At 40.7% G+C, this 21,580-nt stretch overlaps 1 protein-coding gene across 3 annotated transcripts in view; it reads left to right on the forward strand.

Annotated features, from left to right (window-relative positions):
* The first annotated feature begins 6,575 nt into the window (after positions 1–6,575).
* Mef2a (myocyte enhancer factor 2A) overlaps positions 6,576–21,580 on the forward strand; it is a 132,353-nt gene continuing 117,348 nt past the window's right edge. For 2 of the 3 annotated variants that reach the window (XM_027408111.2, XM_035442462.1), the window contains exon 1: positions 6,576–7,293. The gene's annotated coding sequence lies outside the window, so the exon portion shown is untranslated. The remainder of the gene's footprint in view (positions 7,294–21,580) is intronic. The other variant, XM_027408112.2, reaches the window with a different exon arrangement.

The following is a 21,580-nucleotide window of genomic DNA, read 5'->3' on the forward strand; positions in this document are numbered from 1 at the left end:
AGCTTACTAGGTGCTAGACTGTAGAGAAAGCATTAATGAGAAAGACCCCATGACTGCTGGTTGGACCCCCTGTTAAAAGAAAGGACATCCAAGGAGAGGGGCTGGAGTCAGGTGTGTGTGGTGGTCTCTAGGTCCACTTGCAGGAGCTCCTGGGGCTGTGGGTTTGGCATAATTTAGTTAGGGTCCATATGAACAGACCTGAGCAAAGAGCTCTGGCTACTTCCGGAAAAGCAATTAAAGGCTGTGATCTGACTGCTTGCTAGTCACCCCATGCCGAAGAAGAGATTCCCCTGCCCCAATTAACATGAGATAACCAAAAACAAGACATTTGTACTGGAAAAATGAGTGAAAGCAGCAGTCTGCTAGTTACAAATACTTCCTGGAAGAGAAGGACACCATATACCATGTAGGGCTGCACAGGGATGGCACTCAAGAGCAGCATGCCTCAGAAAGGCCCAAGTGAGACAAGTGTTGTATAACAATAGGGTGCAGTAGTCCCAGTTCCTGCCAGAAGATGAGAGAGATTTGTCTGAAAATATTGCAGGTTGCAAAGAATGTGAAGCCTATTAGGTTGAGGACTGGGTGGAAGTAAGAGCAGTAGTCAGCCTTCAGGGTCCTGTGAAGGTCAAAGATGTCATGGCAACATCTGCTGTGTTTCTTTTGACTTTCATGTCTCTTTCCTAACAGGAGCCCAGGGTTAGCGTCAATGGTATGGACCACATTTCTGCCACTTAGAGCCTAACATGAGCATACAACTGACACTCGATGATCAACTTTTGTGAGGTCTGCATTCTTCTTGACCATCTGGTAAGCAGGACCTCATCTTTTGATAATAGATAGCATCCTAATGTGGGAGAATAGTTTCCCTTTCTGTCAATCTACATGTCCTTGGGGTTTGGGTGAGTTTGAACTCTCTCAGGACTCAGAGGGTGAGCTAGTGACCCAGATTTGACCAATCAGATTATTTTATTATGTTGGCCATTGCGGTTGGTTCAGAGACATGCAACTGGACCAGGCTCAAGTGGAACTTTGCTAATGAAAAATGAAGACTTTTTTTGAGGGAAATTGCTAGATAGGAAATTCTAAGACTTTTATACAAAAAGCACCCCTGTCTGTGTGTGAGAGCAACATAAAGAAGTACAGAAAAGAGTGGGGAGAGGGAGACAAATGGAGGTGCTAATTCAACTTCCCACCAGCAGTGGTGGAACTAGAATTATAATGGCTCCCTTTATCTATAGGGAATACACTAAAGACCCTCAGTGGGAGCCTCAACTGCAGATACTGCCAAACCCTATCTGCTATGTTTCCCCCTCATATACATAGATATCCACAATAAAGTTTAATTTATAAATTAGGCAAAGCAAAAGGTTAAAAATAGGGACTTGCAAGTTGTGGGTGTGGTAAGGTGCTTGCTATCTAGCCTGATGACTGGTGCCGTTCTATCTGTTGGTCATGGTGGAAGAAGAGAACCAGCTTCCAAAGGTTGTTCTCTAAGCTCACATGCATGACAGTTGTGTATCTGTAACACCCACACCCACATGCACACAATAAATGTAAAATTAAAACTAAAAAAAATCAACAATAAAATAGAATTATAACAATGTGGTTTAGTAAAAGTTATGTGGAATGTGATCTCTTGTTACTTCAAAATATTCTATTGTATTCATTTTCTAACAACCACCAATAACTGAAGCCACAAAGAGCAAAACTATTACTAGAGAGGTGACTGATACTCTTGACTCTTCAGGTAAGCAAACCAACATATTTTTTTCTTTAATTTATGGCATATGTCAGTTTGACTTGAGTTTCTTACAGCTAAAATAGATAGATAAATCACTGACTAATGATCCAAGGGACAGGTGTTAAGCCCATTTTGTACAATAAGGAAGCAGTTTGTATTAACCTACTAACAATTTTGTCTTTTGTTTTCTTTTTCCTGCATAAGTAATGACAACGAACCAGTCTTCCCCTAGCTTTAAACATGACACTGTTTCCCGACTTAACTGACATGTTTGTGATTGTCTGTACTTGGAACGGACGAACCTTGTTTCGCTCCAAACACTTCATTCTTTCCTCTGCTCGAATCATTCTTTCTGAGTTCTTCAGTTTCCCAGGACTTTGGACACTTAGTTTAAATAGTGCTGCCTCACAGAAGCCTTCCCAAAGCTAAAGTATCGGCACAATTCCTCTATCTTAATAGAGAAATTTGTAGTCTTTATCATAGCCCATATTGACATATGACAGTTTTTATGTATCTATTATGGTCTGCCTTCATAACTACCAGCTCTATGAGAACATGAGCCTTTCCTGTACTTCCAGGGCATAAAACAGGGCCTGGCACATATTAGGGTCTTTGCAGAGGTTCATGGACTATAACAATGAGCAATCACACATACAGTTGCTGTTGATTTAAGCAATTTACATGGATCACTCAATCCTCAAAATAACCTCAAGGAAGGATTTCTATCACTCTATACATGGGGCAATTTAGGTTGAGAAGTTGAGTGATTTATCCAATGTAACATACCTAGGGAAAGTTGGTAGAAGTGTGACATAGGACTATTTGATTCTAAATTTTGTGGCTTTACATTTTTTGGTGACTCTCAAACTTCTTTCAAATTTCAGCACCTTAAAATTCTAACAGACATAAATTCCTGCTAGGCTGTGAATTGAAGTTTGATTATAATTTGCAAACGTGTCATAGAGAGAATCTATCATTTTCTCTGGATGAGAGATCTTTGGGGACATTTAGACCCAGAATGGGTCGAAGCGGACATCCTAGTAGACACAGCAGAGATTCGTTATGCTGGAATGCACTGTGAAAGAAATTACTGATGTGGGACCAAAGGACAGTATCAGCCTTTGGGAGAAACAGCTGTGATAAGAGCACAAAGGCAGAGCGCAATCATGCGAGTTTCATACCCAAGCAGTTGATGTGGGTGGGATGTGGAGGTGTGTATGTGAAATACAGCCCTTCTTTGGAAGGAAACAGGACAAGAAAAGATAATGAACTCAAGGTTTGGGATTATGGTAATTGACGCATGAATCTAATGCTGGTTGTTGGAGAGCATTTCAAAATGTGAATAAACTCTGTACAGAAGAGAAAACTACAATATAGCAAAATGACAACATATAATAGGAATTGAAAGACTTATTTGAAGTTCGATAGTGTAAAACACCCAGCTGTCAAAGATTCCAGTTTTTGTGTTTTTCAAGTTTATTGAATCTTTATGTAGACTTTCACGTGGAAGAATATTAACTGAGCCAAGGAAATCTCTTTTATCCCTTTCTTTGAGAGCCTGCATTCATCCTTTTCATCATCAGTCATACGAGAATAAAAGCCCATGTGATATTAAACTAAGAAAAGTGAAAACAGCACTTTTAATGCCTCAAAAGAATGCATCAGGCAATGTTAGAAGTTATGCATGTGGACATGTCAGGTTCTGAAGTTTAGGAACCAGTACATGGGAGACATGAAACTCCATTGATTTGTGCTGTAACTGGAAGCATTTTAAAAACAGTTTCCTGTTTTCCCCTCTACTCAGAACACTGGTCACCCCCAAATTCTTGTAAACATTTACCAGCAGTTTAATATTGCTCAAATTGAAGCGAGACATATTTTATAGTAAAAATACTTCATATAACCATAATATCACTTCTTAACTCCAAAGGTTATGACTGGGGAACTGGTAACCTATACAATATGAAAATGTTATCTTGTTCTTCCAATATTATTTTGTCTTAAAATAATTTTAGGCTGACAAAACCTTTCAAAACTGGCATAGCAAATTTACTAAGTTCTTTTTTGAATGTCACTTTATTTAAAATAAAGGTATGATTATCAAAACTAGGAGTTAATATTGATAAAAGTTGATTGAACTACAGACCTTAGTTAAATTTCACCACTTTCCCATCTATGTCTCTTTTTGTGTACAAGAATTGAGTCTAGGGTCCAGCTCCTTTTTGCATTTCATTGCCAGTTCTCCTTGGCCTCCTCTGATCTGCTGAGACAGTTTTTCTTTCTTGCTCCCCAGTATCCCAAATAGATCAAGCTTTCCACTTGTTTAATGTCGGTTGGTAGCTCCCCATTGTCTTCAGCATAAATGGCAAATAGACGGTATGTTCAGATTCTGGATTACCTCACTACCAGCGAAACTTCCAGCCTCACGTGCCACTACTTGGTGGTCCTCCATGTGGAGGGTGCACCATCCCAGCCATGGATCCTCTTGTGGCATGTTCAAGAGGACCCCGGAGGAGAACACTCTGTCAGCCGAAAGGCCCCTAAATATATATCAAGGATTTATTTTAGTTGTACTCTGTGCCAAGCACTGTGAGTGCATGAAGTAAATCAGCTTTTTTTTTTTTTCTTTATGGGGTGTACCCTCTAGAAGGGAGGAGACAGACATAAAGAAAAGCATGAACTTTTCAGAGAAGGGCCACAATGCAAAATGGTGCCCAAGCAGAGACTTTCCGGGTACAAAGAGGTTTATCCTTCAGGTGGAAGAACAGGCTGATGTGCACAAGCAGCTGTTAGGTTTCCTGAGTGGGGACAGTTAAGTGACAGGCAGAAAGAATCTGACCAGGTGAGCAGGGATCCTGTTTCTTTTGTCTTCAATTAAAAGCTAATGAGAGGGCCCCTTTAATTTTCTAGATTCACGATGGGCATGGTCTTCTGTGAAAAGCCTTCCATACTGGTCTTCCTTCTGTAGACACTCCTTATCTGCTCTGTCACAGGAGGAAGTCCCTTTCAAGGTGACAGAGAAGCTGGATTGTGTCTTAAGCTGGATCATCCCTATAACCTGGTAGCCTCTTCGGAGGAAGAAGTGCTGTTCTTCTCCACTCCTGTCCAGTGCCCAGTGCTATGCTGAGCCCCTGTGGTCTGGTAACTGTGGCTTTATGGAGGGCAGACAGAGTAGGAGGACCAAGTGCTGCTCCTCAGCAGCACACAGAAGTGCTGGGCAGAGATATGGTCCATGCCAAGCGAAGTGTTGGAAGTTGGTGGCTACTGGATTTCAGGTGCAGGTTTTTGAGATCTGTAGAGGCTTCCACGCCTTCCTCAAAATATCTGCTTGAACTATAACAGTTGAGTGTGCTCTGGTACTCTATTTTGCAATAGCTATATTCTTCTTCCTTCTTCCCTGTCTCCCCTGTATCCTCTTATACTAATTCTTAGGCAGTGGCATTGTGATGTAGGAGCTTCAGAGAAAAGCTCTCTAAAACTCTGAAAACATTTTGGCCTTGGCTGCACTCATGGCCAAGTTCTCCACCTGGCTTCTAGGGTGACCAAAAGCAGTGGCATGAGGCAGTGGATGGGCAGTCTGGGTTCAGTCTTGGGTGTCCCAGGAGGAGGGCAGAGTCAGGGGGAGCTTTGAGAGAGTCAAGCACCTTTTGAAACCACTTGTCCTCATTGCCCTTCCTTCTTTCCCAGGTGAAAAGCTGGTGAGGAGGAGCCAGTCCTCATTGTACTTTACCCTTGGTTTTGAAGAAAATCTTGAAAGCAGTTCTGTTTTTCTGGAGTAGAGGTGTTGAACACGGCTGCTGCAGCAGTTTCTGGCAGGTTAAAACACATGCATTTCTACATACCTTGCTGTTTTCCACCAGATTTAGGGTGTTTTAAAATCCTCCCTGCAGTCTGGGCTCAGGGCCTTTTTCCTTCAAAGGACCTGACAGGCCAGAGGGGGAAGATAACAAGCTCCCAGCCACCCCCTCCACCAAACTCCCTTGAACACTGAAGTGAGGCTCTGTGCTTATTTTCCAGTGTCTGGTATCTGGTATCTCTGTACTGCCTTTGTGTTCGACCCTCCCCAACAGCACATCGCCTTGTTGTCCTTGAGGGAGGAAGCCAGCGAGCCTCCAGTTTCCTTTGTAACTTCCCAGTTCCTCTGCACATCTGCTTACCCACCCCAGTGACTTGTTTTACAGTCTTGAACACAAGATTGAATCTCTCATCTTCGAGTGGAAATATGCATTTGGATCTATGTCCATTGCGTGGCACCTCTGGGTTCGGACAAACAATCCAAAGCTAAGACCTCTACAGAGGCGGCAACTTTAGGGATGAGGACCAGCAGAGGCTCACTTCTAATAGATCTCTCTTGGCAAAAATCAGTAACCTAACAAAACACAACCAGTCTCAATGACTTCTTTTCCCTCTTAGAAAAATCAGTTCGCCGAATGGTTAGGAGTTCAAGTCTTCATTAACCTTCTCTGACGCTTTGTGGCCCTGCCTAGTCAAAGTGGTTCTCAATTTCCCTTTATCTGTCAAAAGGGAACAGAGAGTGAGATGAACTTTATGGGGAGGTGAGGATTAAGTGAGACACGGTTTAGCTCTAAAGCTATATATACTATTATCAACAGCCCGGATAGGCAGGTTGCTTCATTCTCAAGAAGTCGTTTGCTTTCCAAGCCCCGGCTGGGATGGAGTGGCCAGGGACGGAGTCCAACTGTGCTTGCCCAGCGTGGGTGACCCGGCTGCTGTCCAGGCCGGGACACAGGTGTGGCCCTGACCACAGTGAGGGCGTGGCGAGCCGATGTCTGGGCAGGCCCAGCACGCACGAGGACGAGGAGCTGGCCTCGGCCCCGCGCGTCTGGGCCAACCCCGCGGTGTCCGGACTCAGCTGTGGTCGTGGACCAAGCGCTGGGACCGGTCACGCGTGGCGTCACCGGAGCCGTGGGCTGGTCCAGGAGGCGGTGGGGGCGCGACGCCGCCGACCCGCCACGCCCAGGGAGGCGCCCAGGCCCTCATCAAGTGACCAGTATCCCTTCCAGGAGAACACGCTCCTTCAGAGGGAAGAGCGCTCCAGCCTGCAGCCCCGGCGCCAAGCCGCCGTCATCTCCTTCCTGTGCCGGGTGATCTGTCTCCTCACCCACCCGGAAAAACATAGTCCGCCCCTAATGTCCTTGTGGAGCAGCGGTAGCTGTTCACACGGCGCGATTCTGTCTGCCTGTCCCCTTGCCTGGCCCGTGCCAAGACCTTCAGGACCCACCGAGAGGAGAAATCAGCCCTAAAGGGGCACCTCGAGAAAGAAGAAAGAGAGGAAGCCGAGAGGAAGGGAGAGGCAAGGCTGGCGGAGGGACACCAAGGCGTCTGCGCAGTGCGCACGCGCTCGGCGAAGAACGAGTTCCGGTCTGGCCGAGGCCTGACTCCTAAAAATAGCCCCGGTGTGGGGATCCGTGCGCGCGGATGTCCCGGCGAGTCCCGGGCTGAAGGAGGCGGCTCCGGGCGGCGCGGAGTGCTGTGGCGGGCCGGGCCGGGGCTGCGGTGTGTGCGCGCCCGCCGGCTGTAGCGGAGACCCGGTGAGGGGCCGTGGGCTGCGGGGATGTGGCGGCGGCTGGGGAGGGGTCGGGCCGCACTGAGGTGGGGCGCTGGGGCGTGGGGGGGGTGCGGCGCGGCCGAGGAGGGGCGCCCGCGGGGCTCCGGGGACCGGGGCGAGGCTGGGCGCGGGGCGGTGGGGCCCTCGGGAAAACGGAGGGCGCGGCGGCGCGCGGTGGGGGCGGGGTGCCCCGGGGCGGGCCCGGGGGCTGCGGGCGCGGCGGCGGCGGCGGCAGGGGCGGTGGGGGGGACCGTCGTGGGCCACCTCCCTGAGCGCGCCACCTCGGGGGCCTCCGCCGCGTCGCACCGCTCCTCCCTGAAAGTTGACGGAGTTCCCAGGGGGCCGCGGAGCCGCTCGGTCCAATTCTCCAGCTTCGCGAACCTCGGGGTCCTCCAGCGCGCTAGACCTCCAGTGCGCGGCGGGTGTTGGGGGGTGTCCGGCCCTGTGCTCGCACTTGAAGTTACCCCACTTGGGCTTCGGGGCAAGGCTGGTTCGCCGGGGAGGAAGGTAGGGGTCCGAACTCCGCGGTGGGGATGTCGGTGGCAGGGTGTGTGTGTGTGGCTGGGGCTGGCCCGGGCGGCGGCCGTGATCCGAGCACCTGCGGGTGCGGGGCAAGGTCTCGGGAAGTGGGGGCTGCAGAAGGGACCCGCTCCCTGCCGGCTGCGGTTGAGTCGATCCCGCCACGCAGGGGGCGCGTAGTGAGATGGAAACTTTGCCTTTGGGTTCGATGTCATCTGTTTTTGGACAGTTGAGGATTAGAGATAGGTAATAATGCAGACAAGTTTGGGAAAGGTGAGCGTTTCTGAATTAGCATTTCCTCCCTCTCCCTGCGAAAGTGTAACTATCAAATTCTTGCTCAGACCTTGAGTAGGCTCCCTAAGCTCTGAAGCTAGCCTCCTGTCACGATCCAGTAGGGAACCGTGTGTAGATAGAACACAACATTGCGTGAACCTGTTTGTTAGTTTACTATGAAATTGGGGTTCCAGTAACTGCAATTGGAAGACCCGCTGCGATGTGTTGACAACGGTATACGCATTTGAAAACTAATATTGTATAACCATTTTCAAGTTTGTAGCTCAGTGTGTTTCCCTTATGTCTTGTATCCATTACTGTGTGACAGTGAGTTCTCTAGAGCAGCAATTAGGTGTATATTACACAAGAGTACTTTCCCTTTAAGAATCCAGCTGCGTTGTTTTGGCAACTGCTAAGTAGTCTAGTTGTCAGTTTTAAAATCTCTGTTACCTTGGCAGTGCTTGAACAGTCTGTGGAAAAGGTAAACAAAGTAGTGTTTTTTTTTTTTTTTACCCAAACATATTAAAATGACATTTCTTTTAATGTGAATTTCGGAAATGTGGATGAAGCAACTATTATGCTATTATGACACTTGTATATTCCGTTTTGTTTTGTGTATCTTTGCAGAGCTCTGACTTTCTTTTCTTGTAAATTGCAACTTTTAGGGAGACAAGTTCCCTCAAAGATGATTAAAATGATAGTAAATGTAATGTTATACAAATGGAGTGTTTACTAGAACTTATCTGTGTTTCATATAAGACAGTAAAAGTTAGTATTTGCTGTGGATTTATTGAACTGGAATTACTTTTAATTCTTAGTTGTAAAAGTTGAGAGGATAATGTTAAAATAGTGAAAGCACTCTGGAGAGCTAAAACTGGCTGTTTTCATGCTTTCAGACTCTAGATTAATAATTCTTGTTGCAAGAGGATTTTGAAAAAATATGTATGTACTAAAGCAGTCAATGCTTGTGAAGAACGGTGACCTCTCTAAATACAAATGTATTTCCTTTAATTTATACTGTTGTTAGACATAAAATCATAGTCTTTCATGAAGGTAAAATTGCACTAACTCTTCTTATAAGATAATAAGTTGAAGAATTGGAGGGTGATCAAAGGAAGGAGAGCTGAGGCTTAAAAATGATTGTAGTGTTAGGATGTTGAATTATGCCTTGAGAATAATTTGATTCTCTATGTAGTTTTTATGTTTCTACAACAGGTATAGGTGACAAAGGTTTTTTGTTTGTTTGTTTGGTTTTAGTAAATGCAATTGGAAATACAGTTTTTTAAATGTTGAGTTGTTTTAAATACTGATTCAGTATTTTTTCACTAAAGCTTCGTATTTGAAGGTGAAGTTTTCTAGTGTAGTTAAATCTTAGTAGATTGTGTTCTGATTTAGGAGGGATCCACAATCAAATTTGTTTTTGGAAAGTGGCATGCTTGTCAGTCCATTTGGAAAACTATCTCTTGCATCTTTTAATCTGGTAAAAAGAGGAATTCATTGTAACATACATTGATGAAAATCATGGATTTTCTGAGGTATTTAAATTTCAAACATTCTGCCTTATCATATCATACTCCCCTGTTAAAGATAAACTCCTGGTTCATAGGAATGTTACAAAGTCTGGTGTAAGCTTTTTATCAGTGAAGGGGCAATGAGAATCCTGCTTTGTGTATTGAAAATGATCACTGTTGCTGTTTTACAAGATTAAAGAGATTTGTAAATGTGTTCTTCATAAATTGAAAAGTGAGTGACTTCTCTAGTTTAAGTAAAGAAGAGTAAATAGGTATATTGAGTGAATTTTTAAGGTAGATAAGCTCATGAAAGGATTCTGATTTTGAAAGCTTTGAAGGAAGGTGCTTTGATTTTTTTTTTTAAGTCAGATCTTGATTTAGATGCTAACTTTACTACTGAAAAAAGTAATGAACTACTATCAGTAAAGCGGAAAAGAATTGTGCCACCTGTCCCATGGTATTAGAATTTAAATGAGATGAGTTCATGGCTCACTGCTTGAGCCTTGATGTACAGAAACTCTTGTTACCCTGTCTCCTTCCTTCCTTCCTACCTTCCTTCCTTCCTTCCTTCCTTCCTTCCTTCCTTTCATATGTCTTTTCCTATGAAGATTATATATGTATGTTAGTGTGAATGCTTAGTGTTTGTGACACAAAGGACTTAGTATAGGAGAATGCTCATGTGTCTATTTTGAAAAAATATCCTAGTGCCAGTGTCAGATCATATATAAAATGTTTCATTGACTGTTTCACTTTAGATTTTTGATATACGATTGTGACTTGTTTCTAGTCTCACTCTGCCCCAATTGTTTTAGAATTAGATTTGAATATCAGTAGTATTCCAGTTCCTCAGTGAATTATGTCTTGTATTAGTTATGAGAGTTCTTTTCAAGATATGATCTTTAAAATTTGAATTTAGAAAAAAAGTATTTGTTCAACCTCCCTGGAATAGCTTTTCATTAGTAAATAATTTCTGATTTTTTCATATGTCATTTTGCCTGTGAAGCTAAATGACTTCACCTGCATTTACATTAGCTGTGTTCCAGTGTGCACCCTCTGTCCAGTTTATTACAATTAAGTAGTGTAAGCTCATTTGCTAATTTGAAAGTCGTCTGTTATAGCATAGGATCTGTGCTGGCTTTAATTTAGCAATTACTTTAATACTAAGTTTTACAGACTTTAGCAGTATTTGTATTAACTGGATCTAGTTGATAAATATCACATTTAATTTTAATATTGAGTATCTTAATAGTAATTGAACGTGAAATCACAAGTAGCTAAGTTTAAAACATTAGAATGTGTGTGAGATGGAACACCGTATTTATACAGTATTATATAGTGTTAGATAATTTATTTTGATTAGTTAGCACTTGGTGGTGCAGAAACCAGAGAGCTCTTTCTAACATAGGTGAAACCAGATATTAATCATATTTCTAGCAAATGCCAGTAAAGGCATATCTTTTCTTACATGACTGAGGATCAAACCCAGGGCATAACTCATGTGTGGCAGCTACATCCAGCCCTTCAAGGCACATCTTTTAATGGCTTTTTTGGATTAATGTTAGTTTTATTTTCTATGCAGGAATACAGTAATGGATGGTGAGTTAGCATTATATGAGCTAGTCCTTTTCTTCTTGTTTTTGTGACTAGCAGCATGCATATACAGCTTGGCTGGATTTGTTTGAGATATGACTTGTGACTCTTGGAGCAATGAACTGCTTTCTGTTTGACCTGGTAAGATAACATGTAATTTTTTGTTTTTGTTTTTCTGTTTTTTTTTTTTTTTTTTAAACAAAACAAGATGCTCTGGCATTGCATAATGCTGCACCTTTGGTCCCTACTCTTAGAAGTTCATCTACTATGTAAGACTAGAATTGTATTTCTAAAATTCAGACCAGTGTGTCAGTTCTGTCTTTTTTAAAGCTTATTTTATATGTGAGTATTTTGCCTGCATACGTATGACTACCACATGTACCTTGTATCCTCAGAGGTTGAAGAGGGTGTTGGATCCTTTGAAATTGGTGTTAAGAATGGTTGTGGGCCACCATGTGGATTCTGGGAACAGGAACAGATCCTCTTCAAGAACAATAAGTGCGTTTAACAACTGAACCAGTTTCATCCCTACGTGCCAGTTTATTTAAAACCAAAAACAGAAACAAAAATTTTGAAGGCATGTGAAAGATAAGTAGAGGAGCTGTAAGACTAAGTTAAGAGATAGCCCTCTAAAATCAGACTGTTAAGTGAAAATAACCCCTCTACCTAGTGTTCTTCGAGAAGTCCTGTCTCTGTTTGAGGCCCGTTCATTGTTTAAAATACTGATAGTAGCATCGTCTCCATAGAGTTGTTGAGTGGATTCCGTAAAGTTTCCCATAGTGTGCAATTTTTTTTTGTACTGTTGCTGTTCTGCTACTGTGGCTGCATTTAGTTAATGGCTCACTTCTTAAGATCTTCCATTCTAGTCTTTTCAGACTTACAGTCAGCCATAGCCTAGACCAGCCGAGTGCTCTTTACCTAAATAACCATTTGTTTTCAAGGTGGTAACTCCTCCCTTCTAACTTTCTAGATTAGAATTCTCCTGAGCTTACTTAGACATCTATTTGGAATATCAAACATAATATATCTAGAATAGAGCTAGAATTTCCTCTCCACTATTTTTCTTCCTTCCACAATCTTGTGTTTCTACTGGCCTTTCTATCTTAGTACATGACTTCATTCAAGCCAGAAATAAAATACTTTTGTTTCATTCTCAAATCTAATTCATCCACAAGTCCTGTTCTTCACAGTTTATCTTCAGCACATCTTTTTAGTCTCTATTGCTTCTTTAGTCTAAGTTATTTTTGTCTTTTAGTAATTTACTCCAGTAGCCTCCTGTGAGCTCTCCCACCTTCACACCTACTCACTTTTTCTTGAGACAAGCCTAGGCTGTTCAATTTGTATTTGAATTTGCTGTGTGGCTGAGGATGACCTTGAGTTTTTGATCCTCCAGCTTCCATCCCTCAAGGGCATGGAACTCAAGGCAGGAACTTGGAGGCAGGAACTGAAGCAGAAGCCACATAGGACTGCTGCTTACTGGCTTGATGTCCGTGACTTGTGCAGCCTGCTTTCTTACGCAACATTGGACCACCTGTTCAAGGGTGACACTACCTGCAGTGGGCTGGGCCCTCCTACATTAACTATTAATCAAGAAGATACTTCACAGATTTGCCCATAGGACAATCCGATGTGACTTTTTTTCAATTGAGATTTGTTTCAGCTAACAGGCCAGTTTCAAATTGACTTCCCCCCCCCCCAAGAAAAAATTAACCATGACACTCACATGTAGATTATTTCCTTTAAGGCACTTAGGTGTAGTCTGATTTGTTCAGTGTTCGCTCTGTTTGTGGTTTCTTTTCCATTATCTGAATATGAACTCCACAAAGGTAGCAAGATCTTGTCAGTCATTAACAACACACTGGCTGCACTTGGAAGATACCGAGTATGGGAATGTTCCTGTGTCTTTCTTCGAATTTTCTCTGGTGGTTGTAATGGTCTCCTGCTCATAGACTTACTGAACTACTTATCCGTTAAGTCCTAGTTCAAATGTTATCTCATCCATGATTCCAGCTTTAATCTCTCCTGATGAGTTTTTCTTTCTGTTCTTGTATGCTTGTAAGCCCTGGATACATAGATCATTTGTAGAATAAATCTCATTTTGGGGTATTGTAACTGATGCCCCTCTCCTGCTAGATCAGAGACCAGCTCGCCTATGGTCTGTATCTACCATATTGTTAAGGAGTGAATTCTGAGGAAATGTTGAAGTTGGTTGCTCTAATCAACTGGAATAATTGACATCCCATTTTCTCAACTCCGATTTTTAAAATTTTACTTTATAGATCACAAACCCTAACATGCATTTTCTGTATTAGCATATTTTCATCATTATAAAGGAATTAAAGAGCTCTTGAGGGCCAGTGACATTTCCTGAAAGTCAGTTGCTTTCTCTTAAGGTGATGGTAGCCCTGCTGACTAAAGGGTGTATTTATTTCTGTTTTGAGATATATAATCTTTTGTTCCTTACTCACCCAAATTCTCCCTCCTTCTATTCTCTCCTTTCAGTTTATCCAGCTAATTTCACATTTTTTTTTCTTCAGAAAAAGGTTCCAATTTAACACATTGTTCAAGAAATGTACTACTAGCATCTGTATTGCCAAGGAAAAATTTGAAACTTGTGGCCAACACTAGGAACCTACCCATCATTTGTAATAGTGAAAATCATTCCACATGGTAAAACAATTGACTTAGAAGTACTCCTTTAGCATATTGTTTTTGATACTGAAGACATTTTTGTTAGTGTGATAGATTTAATTTGATCACATAGATTATGAAAGGGAGTGAAGAAGCTAGTGGTTAAGTTTTTCCTTTCAGATGTGATTTAATTTTCCCAGATGTAAAATTTTAGTATTGACAGAAGGCTTAAAATAATTTGGGGGATGGAGATAGGAGAAAGAGGAGGGAAGATGGGGAGGGAGGAAGGAGAACATGAGGGATCAGGAAGGTCTAGTTGGGGGAAGAACAGAGAAGGAGAGCAGGGAAAGAGATATCTTAATGGAGGGAGCTGTTATGGGCTTAACAAGAAACTTGGCAGTAGGGAGATTGCCGGGAATCCACAAGGATGACCCCACCTAAGAATCTAAGCAATAGTGGAGAGGCTACCTTAAATGCCCTTCTCCTATAATGAGATTGATGACTACCTTAAATGCATTGATAGAGCCTTCATCCAGTAGCTCATGGAAGCAGAAGCAGAGATTCACAGCTAAGCGCTGAGCCGAGCCGAACTCCTGGAATCCAGCTGTAGAGAGGGAGGAGTGATGAGCAAAGGGGTCAAGATCATGTTGGGGAAACCCACAGAAACAGCTGACCTGAGTAAGTGGGAGTGGACTCCATGGACTCCAGACTGACAGCTGGGGAACCTGCATAAAAGACTGAACCAGGCCCCCTGAATGAGGGTGTCAGTTGAGGGCCTTGGGCAGTCTATGGGGCATCTGGCAGTGGAACCAGTATTATCCCTAGTTCATGAATGGGCTTTTTTGGAACCTATTCCCTATGGAGGGTTACTCACTCAGCCTAGATACATGGCGGAGGGCCTTGGTCCTGCCCCAAGTGATGTGACAGACTTTGATGACCCCCCCCCCCATGGAGGCTTCACCCTCTTTGAGGAGGGCATGGGGAGATGGTGGGGGGAATGGGAAGATGGGAGGAGGAGGGAACTGGGATTGGTATGTAAAATAAGATTTTTTTTAAATTAAAAAATAATTGGAAAAAATTCCAGCTTTGAGAAAGTAAGAGTAATGCAGTGACCTGTCATCTAGGTTGGCCAGTTGTCAACATTTGCCACATTTGCTTTATCACTTCCATTTTTTTTTTTTTTTTTTTGGTCACTCTTTGTGCTTGCAGAGTGACCACAGGGTCTAGAAACATTGCTTTATTTACAGTTTGAAGCTCCTTTTCTACATCTTCTGGACGATGCCAAGGAATGCATGTTTGTTTGATTAAGATCAGAAACATGGCTAAGACCAAACATACAGGTGCCTGAATAGTAATGGCTGGGAATGCTTAGTGAATGTGTGTGTACATTGTTAACAAGGAAACCACTCAAGCAACATGTGCTATTAACATACACTGTACTGTGATATCAGGAGCCTGCAGTATAGCTCCTCTTTTCTTCTTCTTTTTCTAACTCTCTTTTCTTCTTCCTTTTTCCATTATTTTTATTGTTGAATTGTTTGATAGTAAGTTATGCACATTTTGCTCCTTTCCTCCTAAATGCTTCATCTGGTACCTCTTAGTAAATGGGACACATTCTTCCATAATCACTGTATGGTAGGTATAAGAAATTTAATGTTGATATTATTATTTGATATAGTTCATACTCAAATAGTCTCCAGCTGTGCCAGTAATATTTTTTTAATAACATTTTTCATTCTGATGTTATGTGTTGCATCTAGTTGTGTTAGCTTTTGCATTGTTTAACTCTGAAACAGTTCTAAAACCATTTTCGGTCTTTCCTATCATTAATAGTTTTAAAGAATGTAGGGTCTTTATTTTGGTAGGATTATCCATCAGTTAAGATTTCTTTTGCTTTCTTTGTAATTACATTCAGGTAATGTCCTTCTGGCATAATTCCATGTTAAGTGATGACATGTGCTTCATCACATCTGGTGGTAATTTAATGTCAGCCCGAGGATGCTGTGCTGTTTACTGTGATTGCTCAGTGAAAGTTTTTCCTGCCAGTTTTTTTCTATTATAAAAGGTGTCACCATCTCCTTTGTTGTTGTTGAAGCATCTGTTTCAGTTTACCTAAAAATGTTCAGATAATGGTTTTGGCATTCCTTGGTGATTCTTGCTTGAGTCAGGTACACACACACACACACACACACACACACACACACACACACACACTTGGTGATTCTTGCTTGAGTCAGGTACACACACACACACACACACACACACACACACACACACAAACACACACACACAGTAATTGCAGATGGTATTTTTCTCCCACTTTTTTTACACTATGTGGAGGGTACTCCATTCTGTTGTAAAGGGATTTTCTTTCTTACCTGTTTCATTGATACCAATATGAATTCATAGGTTTTTTTTATCACATAAGTTATTTTCTATTATTGTCCTTACACATTTTGAAAAATATTTCAAATTAACCCACATTTGGTCAGTGGTAACTCTTTGGTTTCACTCATTGCTTATTTTGACATGTTTTTATTTTTGGATCCTTATTTCGTAGAAAAATAAGATAGTCTGGAATAATCCTTAGGATTTTCTTGCTGCCATTCTAGAATTAGCTGTAACGTGATTTTTTTTTTTTAATTAAAAAGGTATTTTGTATGTATGAGTGTGTTGCCTGCATGTATATCTTTGTATCACTTCAGTGCATGGTGCCTGCAGAGGCTGGAAGAGGACATTGGATCCCCTAGAACTGGAGTAACAGAGAGTTGTGAGCCACTATGTGAGTACTGGAAATTGAACCCATGGCCTTTGGAAGAATATCCAGTGCTGAGCCCTTTCCTGAACTACACCCCCCCACACCTTTAAATGAATTAAGAGTATAAAGAACTGGGTAGTAGATATGTCATTGAAGTTGCATTGTTTTAGGGTTCTTTTAATTTGTCAAACAAAGAAATATGTAGCTTATGTTGGTTTCTCAGGTGGTAGTTTGTAATTTGTCTTTACATTCCAAAACTTGGGAGAAGAAAGACTCCCCTCTCCACCATCAAATCCAGGGGCTTGTCTATACCAGCCCATTTCTGTTGTCTTTGAAATGTTAACAATCTCAAGTAAGGCATGATTCTTAGGACCTGATTCTTCTAGTTAGTTCTTCAGTGGTTGGTCCTTGTTTCCAAATTATATTTTGAGCTTCATGGGTGCACTAATCCTATTTCATAAGTCTATATTTTCAGTAAGTGTGTTTTATAATACTTTGAACATGGCGGTTAGCCATATGCTTATAATATATGATCAAAATGATTCAGTGTTGCCTCATATCAAAATTAATACTCTGATATTTGTTATGTTTTAATTTTGTGGAATTTGTTCTTTTAAGTGAGTTGCTAATTCATGTTAGTTTTATAACTTTGCTGTATTAGAATAAATGATAAACTAGATTTTTTCACTTTTAAACAATTAATTCCTGTGATTAAAATATATAATTAATGCATATGAATGTGTAATCTTGACATTGTTGCTTTATGTTTTGTTTTTTTTAACCAAATTATAAAATGAGTTTACATCTAAATCTTTATTAATTTTTTTCACATGTTGTATACCTAGTTAGCATTCAATTTTTTATGGAAGTAAAATTAATGCCACAATGTATGGTGCAAAGAATATTTGCTCTTGAGTGAGGTATCAGAGTTATTTTTCTATCTATTCTGTTAATTTGGTAATTTTACTTTAGTTTTCACTACCTTATTTATTTGTTTCATTGAGGTGCTGGGGAGTATACTTGAACAAGGCTTGGCTTTCATAGTTAGCTTGAGAGTTTGTATTCCGTGTTTGTATTCCGATTTGGCTGGTTGCTTGATTTTGATGTGTTTAATGCATGCAGCATTGAATACTGTAGAAATACGTAGAAGGAGCAGTTAAGGAATTGATATCCGAATTGAAGCCTAACTGATGCATCTTCAACAGAACTCCTGCTTCCAAGGCTCAGGGAATATTTAGGAAGAGTGGGCAGAAACTTTGTAAGAGCTAGAGGACCAGGAAGTTTGCTGTGTGTCTCCAAGATAGGACAGAGAAGGTACACCCACTATACCTTAACAATATAGCTACCTAAGCAAGAACCAAAGAAGTACAAAACCAATAGACTTACTTAACACGAAAAGGAGAAGTTTTACAGGGCCCCACCCACTATGAACCTTTTAAATAAAGATACACTGTTCTTCAAGAAAAACAAAACAAAGAATGTGAATGAGACTTAGCCTTATGAAGAGGGAGAATAGAGCTGACTAGGTGTGTGTGAAGGAGAAGAACTCAGATTGCTTTAAAGAAATTTGCGAGTACCATATGGCTGAGTGGAAGAGAGGACGTGCACCAAGTAATAGTGGAAGATAAGGTTAAATGGGGACCAGGTTATGAAAAACCTTTAAGCTTTTTAAAGGTATTTTATTTTATCCATTGAAAATCAAAACATGTTATGTCCAGGAAGAAATTAATAAAAAAGGCCGTGCTTGTGGGACTGTTTAGTGCTCTATCTGAGTAGAGTCTGGGATTCAAACCTAGGTAGTGGGAGTGATGGCAACATGATCTATCTGGCTGCACTTTGGAGAATTATTTCAACATTTGGAATGGTTGAGTTTGGTAGTCAGAGAGAATGATTAGGAGGTTTACACTGGAAAAGGGCACAGTAGCTTTGATAACAGTAGTGGGGAGAGGACTGAAGAAACGGATGTATTTTATATGTAGAAGCAGGACTAAAGGAATCTGTGATGGAGTGAATGTTTTGTGCATTGGGCAATTGTGGAAGGAATGGACTGTCAACTGATAGAGAAAGAACAGAAGGAAGAGCAGATTTCAGATATGCCCTTGAAGAATGTAGTCAGAGAATGTAATGTATGACTTTGCTACCAGAAGTGCAACAGATCTTGGTAATGACATGGCTTAGGAATTTTGCCCTGTGATGGGTGTTGGAAGAGGAATGGGAAAGGAGATATGAAGTGGTTAGGGAAGTGAAAGGACTTATCTATTAGAGGGAAAATTCTGAGGATATGTCTGCCCTAAGGCAGGAACCTTATCTTGAACACTAAATCTCAAAGTATTTAGTGTTTGGTTTTGAAAAATAGAAGTGAAAAATTTCAAATGCTGTATTTTCACCATTGTCTTATGTGAAAACCATACACCCCTCCCAATAAAGGCTTCTTTTTTCCAAACAAAGCAGACTATTTAATGCCCCAGACATTAAAAGTGGCTACTCAGTAGTAGCTAAATTGCTCCAGCTATTAAAACTGATGTTAAGTAGTGAATAAAAATTGTGAAACATCAGATTTACAAATGATGGAGTAAATGTTTTATATACTTACATGTATATAGTTTATGTACAGGAATAAAAAAGAGACCATGAATTTGAGGGAGGGCATGGAAGGTACTAAGGGAGGGGAAATGAGAGGTATTGAAGAGAGAAAAGGGAAGTGGGAGAAATGATGTAATTATATTTTAATTAAAAATTTAAAATGAGGTGAATAATATAGTGGATCAGTGGATGTGTCAGTATCTTCCTAGTCATTATGTGTGTTCTATATTTTTAACTTGGACTTTTGAAATTATATCTCTCTATATATAGACAGTATATAGTATTGAACTCTTCAATACTCATTTATGTCTCAGCAAAAGTCATTCTGTGTGTATTTATTCTATTATTCTTTCTAGTATAACAAATTGGATGTTAATAGGAACAGAGTGATGGAGTACTTTGTCATTGATAGGCATTTTGAATTATCATAGGAATATCTTAATTTATTTAATTTTTATATAAGTTGGACTAATATAGTTTTTAAAAAATGTTCTTCCTTTCCCAGTAATAGACAGCCTCAGTTTGACTGTGGAATAATGTTAGGGAATAAAATGTCTTGAAAAAGTAGTTTAGAGTGTTTGTGTATCATGCAGCTTCCTCTAATGTTGGACCATAATGTAACTATCAAAACCAGGAACATAATAGTGAAATGTTACCATTGAACAATTAAATTCGTAATAACTCTCTTCTGTTCTAGGATCCCACTCCATTGAACTTGTTCCTTGTATCTCTTTAGTTTCCTTAACTCTCTCATCTCTGTTCTTTGCTTGTTCTTAGACAAGTGCTGAGAGGAATACAGTCATTATTTTGTAGATTGCCCTGCTGTGTAGGTTTCACTGATGCTTCCCTCATATTTGGGGTATGGCATTTCTTTTGCAGTATTGTCCCTGAAGTAATGGTATTCTATCAGGAGGTGTGTTTTGTATTGGAGTATATAATGTCAGTGACCTATTATTGATGCTACTCTGTTCCTTTAATTAAGGTGGTGCTTGCTGTCTTCTCTGTAAAGTCAGTTTTTCTCTTTATAATTGATACATATCTTCAGGGAGATATTTTGAAGCTCTGCTAATTTCCAGTATCTCTTCACACTCTCATCCATTCATTTTAGCATTTATCAGTGGGACTTAACAGCACTACTTACCATTGTGGAATTTACCTACTGGTGATTTTGTAGTTTCTTTCTCCCTTAACCATTTATAAATTGATAGTCCTCTCTAATGAAGAGGCATTCCTTTTCCTTTACTTATATGTTGATTCATTATTATCAGCACAGACTAAAAGGTGCCCATGTTATTTTGTAGGTTGTAGTCTGATGTACATTATGTTGCTCAGATTGTTATGGTTTGACCACTAAAAAGCTCTTCTCTTTCTCCTATGTCCTTCTGACATAACCCATATTCTTTCTGAACACTTAAAAGAAACTCCAGGCTTTGTATCTCCCCATTTCAACCCTAGAATCATTTCTAGAGATCCTTGACTTCCTGTTTTGGAGGATGGTATTTAGAAATCCGCATCTGGATGCTGATGTGTTCATTGCTACAGTGAGATTTACTTATTTTCTCTGTCCCTTCCTCCCTTCCTTGTCTTCCTTCCTTCTTTAGTAGATGGTGCTAAAAATGTGTGTGTCCTGATTCATATATGCGCATACACATTTTTGTAATGCAGCATATGTGTTCCTATTAGAGAACCATATAGGTCCATAGGATCAGTGAGTATAGGGAAACAAAACTCAGAAACTTTGCCAATGACACATTAAAAGAAAGGGTAAATAATGTAATTTCAGCTGTGTTCAGTTAAGTAATACTAAGTACATAGAATGTAGCACTTTACAATGAAAAAATTTGCTGATGTGAATGAAGTATTGTGGCTTGTGAGTTATTGTGAAGTAGGAGACTTACAGAAATTAAATGAAGAGCATTACATATGGATGCATGTGTCTCATAAGATGTGTTGTAACTCTCCTGAATCAATTTTCCCTGATACATCTTACTATTGGTGCTGCATTTCTGTAATGATTTGTATTTCTTCCCTACTTTTAGCCTGGATTCAGCTATTGCCTTCATTTCACCATGTATTTTATCTATTCGTTTTAATTTTAGATTTTTGCTAGCCTCTTTTTCACAAAGTCTTGTTAGAGTTCAGTGTGTGACAGCTCCAGAGGTCAGGTGGAAGGTTTTGGTTATACCTCCTTTATTCACAGCTGTTCTTCAGTAACAGCATTCTGTGTCAAGTTATGGTGTGTGGTCTTCCTTTCTATAAAAAATAAAATTAATTGAAATATGTTAGAGTAAGTTATTCTACCACCACTGCTCTCTGAAATCTATTTCAGGTAGGGGATCCATTGACTTATACTGCCAATTGCTATAAAGTTTTTAGTTGGGAAGAGACTTCAGCATTCACCTTCT

Source organism: Cricetulus griseus, chromosome 3 (assembly GCF_003668045.3).
Source record: "Cricetulus griseus strain 17A/GY chromosome 3, alternate assembly CriGri-PICRH-1.0, whole genome shotgun sequence".
In the NCBI taxonomy this organism is placed as follows: Eukaryota; Metazoa; Chordata; class Mammalia; order Rodentia; family Cricetidae; genus Cricetulus; species Cricetulus griseus.